Source organism: Numida meleagris, chromosome 4 (genome assembly GCF_002078875.1).
Source record: "Numida meleagris isolate 19003 breed g44 Domestic line chromosome 4, NumMel1.0, whole genome shotgun sequence".
Classification (NCBI taxonomy): Eukaryota; Metazoa; Chordata; class Aves; order Galliformes; family Numididae; genus Numida; species Numida meleagris.
Genome location: NC_034412.1, coordinates 22,908,013 through 22,913,794, shown reverse-complemented (window position 1 = coordinate 22,913,794; position 5,782 = coordinate 22,908,013).

Here is a 5,782-nt window from a genome sequence, read left to right as displayed (position 1 = left end):
CCGAACCCTACACGAAACCGAATCCTCATCCTGACACGTGTCCTATCCCCAAGGCTATGGCTAAACCTTACATTAACACTAACCCTAACAGTAACGTTAGCCGGAGGCATAATTCTACATGCACCCTAACCCTAACCGCTAACACTAGACCTAACCCTAACCCTAACCCTAACTTTAACACTAACCCTATCCTTATAATAACCCTAACCATAATTCAAAATTCTAACCCTAACCCTATCACTACCCATACCCTACCAAACCCCTATCCCTAACACTACCTCTAACACTAAACCTCTAAACACGAAACCTTATCCGTAACCCTAGCACTATCCTGGATCCTGACTATAAACCTATCTCTAACCCTAACACTAACCCTGTACCTAACCTTATTTCTTAGGATGAATTTTGATTCTTAGTAGTGAAACGGGATGTCTGAAGATAATTATCCAATGCCAGTTCATAGTCAAATCCTTCATCTTGCTGTGACAGCTCAACCAAAAATACCCCTAATTACTAGATTCCTCATCACTAGAGAGGGTGATGAAAATTTACGCAAGTTATTTTTAGAACGAAGAAACAGCACAGGAGCCAGAGTAATGCCTACCATGTCAGGATGTCATAGAAATATTTCATGAAATCATGTTTTGGGGGAAAATTATTACCATGGCAAATGTATAGAAACCAGTGATAAATTCAGATTGGAAACAATTTTTTTTATAAACAATGTGTTCTTACAGAGTAAGTAAGCAGGCTGGTAATCTTATGCATATGTGGTTCAGCAGTACATTATATTTTCTGTTTGAAAAAAGTCTTGTTTCTGTGAAGAAATTTGCTTTGCCTCTTTCATTTCTCATCTTACTCAAATAGAAATGACGACCTGTTCCATTCTCCTTGCACCGAGCGTATTTTTAATCACTTTCTTGTTATTTCTTAATTACTCTGCAGTAAGGACGTTATTTCTCTTCAAATATTCTCTTTCCTTTTGCATCAAGAGATTCTTCTCACTGTGAGTTGTGTTTTACTCTGACTTGCCTTGATTATGGGACATTTTGATCTTGACAGCTGTGAACTCCCCATGAAACAACCGCAATGAGGAATCGCCACTCTCTAGTATCTAACCCATTCCCCATTAGTCTGCTTAAAACTTTGAGCCAATGTATGCAATGAGGTAAGATAAGGAAATAGATTCATAAAGTTCTTGGAACAGTCAAGGGTGGGTAATTTTCTAACAGGGAACAGTGTACTTCTTTCAGTGAGAAAAATCTTCCTCGTGTGGCTTTCGTAGAAGTCATCCAGCATTTATCTTCATACTAAGGTCTCTGAAATTCCATTGCAAATCCAGGCTTGATACTTCTAATTCCTAGAGGAGTAATACTGACTTGCAGATCAAGAAGCATTCTGTTCAATCTTGGTATCTCTTTGTTTTATCCAGTCTTTGTGAATATGCATGCACACACATATATTTATCTGTAGATTCCAGATTTCAGTTGTTACTATCCATACAGTGAATTAACTGTTGTATGTTGTTTACAGTTCTTGTATTCATAAGCAAATTCCAGATCCCAGTTATATAATACAAAAGAAATAAAAACTTTTCTGTGCAAATTAAAAAAATCCTTAGAATTGCATCTGTGGGAAAATGAATATGACCATGACTTGTGGCAGGAAGAGATGTTTGAATGTTTTCTTGCATTAATGTGTTCTTGACATATGTGAAATACGGACAGTGACAAAAGACAAGTGACAAATGACAGTGATAAACTATAATCATACTATTCAAAACTAACCTGGACTGGATTGTGTGTTTTTGTACGTTGTCAAATACGTAGTTTTGGTTTTGACTTTGAAGAAGCTTTTTATATCTAAGGATTTGTAACATTTGTCTCATCTGAAATACAGAGAAATTGCCAATTTTTTTCATCTTTTAGTTCCCTGGAACTGCACAAGAAATTAATTGCTGAATTTCGAGAGTGTTTTCTTTAATTGAGCCAGTGAATTTCTGGAAAAGTTAAACCTCTTCTAGTGTTGGAGCCAACAGAACTTTTAACCCAAATGGTAACTTTCAGATGGAGATCACTGCCATGAACTCATCTTTCATGTACTTTTTGATGTTTGCATTTCAGAAAGAGTGCTGAAGATTAGAGTAGCTTCCGCATTTGAACTTACTTTTTCCCTGCTGAGGATACATCAGTGTCGGAAGCTTTTGGCTTCTTCTTTTATTATTAAAGGACACATGCCAGAAAATCCTAAAAGGAATAAGGAATAAAGAAAAACCTGCTCATAATCCACCAGTTCATCCTGCTATCAATTGACACAACTTTTCTCTGACATCCTCAGAGTCATCTATCAGGCCATCTAGCTCCTAGACTAGTTTTCTGTCTGACTTTTTAGAAGGAAATTTGTCAGCACAGGACAAAGTGGAAGTGCATGGTTTTTCTGGTCGTATACAGTTACTGTGCTGGATGAGACTCCTTATTTCATATATCAGTCACAACTTCGGTTCTTACGTTGATGGCAAGATGAATGAGTGAGTGTGCCCTGGAAGCCAAAAAGACCAACAGTACTCATGAGTGCACCAGGCCCAGAACTGCCAGCACAGCAACTCCTGCTGTGCTCTTTCTCCTGGGGCCTCACTTTGAGCACTGTCTACAGTTTGGGAATCCACTGGGTGGACTGAGAAATATCCTGTGCCCCATTCCACCACCCAAAATGCCACACTATGTCTCAAAAGACAGATCATACAGAGATATGGTAGCCCAAAAAGAACTGAGTCTGATAATGGGACTAATTTTAAAAATGCTCTCATAAACACGTAGGCTAAAGACCATGGAATTGAAGGCATATATCATGTCCTCTATCATGCACCAGCTTCTTGGAAAATTGAATGATAAAATGGCCTTTTAAAACCTATGCAGGATGTAATGGGTGGCAGAACATTCAACTGCCAGCCTCATCCAGTCTTATCAAATTACAGAACACTCAACCTATATTGTAGTTTTTGAGGTCTTGCTCAGCAGCCAGAATAAGGGACTTAGATCCTAAATCCCAGAGGCACCCTACTTCCTTGTATTTAGTGATGTGCAATAACCAAGTGAGTCATGAATCTGACATAGTAAAACTATGAAGTTGGCAAAATGAGTGCAAGATGGTATGACAGTCCTTACTGATATTTCAGATGTTCAGTTTATCTGTGCTGTGAACTTTTGTAGGTAATACATACCACCCATTGGAAACTTTTTCTACCATAGTAAGGAAGAACCATATGATGTAGCTGCTAAAATGGAATTTCAGTGATGACATGTGTTGAGTCATAAGAAGCACATCTTTCAGCATAATTTCTTGTTTGTATGGCACTTCTCCTGAAGACCTCTGAATGCAAGATCATTTGACATATCTGATCCTTTTCTAGGTGTTCGATACTGTCAAAACACAGACAAATAAATACTGAAGATTTTGCATCATTACTGTTAGAGGTTGAATAGGTGATGAAGAAGGATCTGTTTGACTTTCAGTTTCATTAATCTGCTCTTTATTTCAGTTTTTTGGGTACAGGCAAATCAGTACAGACGATGCCTTTGACGTTCTTGCTGCTATTAGTTAATATGAAGCTTCATTCTGGGAGAAGAGCAAAGTAATCAACCATGATGTAGATGTATCTGGCCTCTTTCTGATCTTTGTAGTATGACTTTAACATAGTAAAAATGTAGTTATACCACAGTGCATATACAGTGACCATTCAACTTCTTTTGAGAGAATTGCTTCACCTGCCAAATCCATCTAGGTCTTCCTCACACAGAGGATTAATTATTGCTAAGTCAAAAAAAGGCTATCACCTTTTTTCTCCACAATCACAGGATACAAGGATGACATGTTCCTTTTGTCTGTTCCTAAGAGCTTCACTTAGACAGGTGGAAACTACCAATGCTTTTGCTCTTTCCAAACAGCATGTTTGGAAATGCAAGTGAAATTAGAGATTATGAAACGACCAATCTTGATCAAGCAGACAAGAAAAATATTCATCGCTACCTGCATGTTTATGGGATGGTAGATTTATTCAAGGAATTTTACTTCTTTTGAGATTTTTTTTCCCATAGTGAGTGTTAGATCAACTGATCATTGGTCACTTTAAGGCCACAAAAACACAACTTGTGAACAGGACATAGAGTTTGATTTTCTGCTCATATTTTTGCCCTCCTCACTGTGACATGCACATAATTTTCTCTGCCAAGCAAAGAACAGATTGCACTTAAGATGAAAATAAGTGAATTTGCAATGGCAGAGCACTTAATCTTGCTGTTTCTGCTTTTTTCTGTAATGACACTGCACCATAGGGTTTGGGAACAATAGTGCAGCTCTGTGCAGGACAAATTCATGTTGTTAAGTGACCATAGAAGGGAAAGAAATTGCTTATGTAAACATGGAAACAAAGCAAAGTGGATAATTTTCATTACAAAATCAACGTAATTTTAAATCTTAGAAAAGCCTTTGTCTTTCATTACGTAATACAGTTACTCACAGGTTCATTTTCAGGTTCAACTCTGCCTGCGGCTTTAAGGTGATTTCTGAGCCATGAAGTTACTTTTTTTATTTAAAACTTGTCAGGAGAAGTGATGGACATTGAGCCTTTTAAAGCCTGTCATTACTTCCAGCTACTTCTAGATTACCTTGGAAGTTTCACTCCTGAAATGTAGAAAGCTGTATGCTTTGAAGACCTGGTATGGTGCCTTTTCTTAACTGGAGATATGTATAAGACATCTTAGCAATGGCTCTTTCATCCTGGGAGACTTAACTTGGAAATATAGGAAACAACCTCAATAACAAATGCCTTTGCTCCATTCAGAGTGCTGTGCAGAGCTGTTAAAGGCTTGCAGTACATGTGCAAGTCGTCAGTAGAGTTTGGTACGATTAGTGCAGGAGGCTAAGAGCAGTAGCACTACTGCTAGTGCTGCTCTAGAAAACCACCTCATGGCAGGTGGGCATTTCCCCTGCAGTTGAGGCCTAAGATCGGCAAAGGGCAGTCCTGAGGAAGGGACTGAATTCAGCTAGGAGGAATATTGCAATAAATGATAAGGGCTTCATCTGACACTGAAGTACGCGGAACTGAACTTGTCTGGAGATGATGTAAAAACATCCACTTTCTTTCCAAAAGTGTCCTCAATAATTACATATGAGTTTTACAGGAAAAAAACAAATTATTTTGTTCTCACAGGGAAACTGACAGTAGGCCAAAAAGAAACTTGGAGTTTGCCAGGGACTGGCCTGTCTCATTAGGATAAAGGCTGAACTAAGCAGAGATAGGGAGTTATCTTCAGATGTTTTGAATAAATGAGTTCACAGAATAATTTAAAGCAATCTGGTCCCAACGTGTGAGCAGAGCATTAGTAACATGCTAGCTCAGGTTATCCAAAGAGTGTTTATTCCAGCGTCTTTCTGGGCTGTGAGATGATCACATCTTTGGTTCTGTTTATTTCTAACCATTTTGATGAGTATCATAATATTTTTTTTTTGCATGAAGTCAAACATTCAAGGTTCACAAATTTCTTCAAAAAACATTGAATGGAATTCCAGATAAGTTCTGAGATGAAGATCAAAGCATTTAGGAAATAATAGTGAGAACACCATACTTGAGTTGGAAACATCTGCTTTGCTTTTCTTTCTGCCAACCAAATAATTTGCCAAGATTATCAATATGTTTTCACCAAGCCAAGTTATAATTCCTCAACAAATTGTAATAATTATAGTGAAAAACAAAAACAAAAACTCACTGTAATCCTTTACAGTG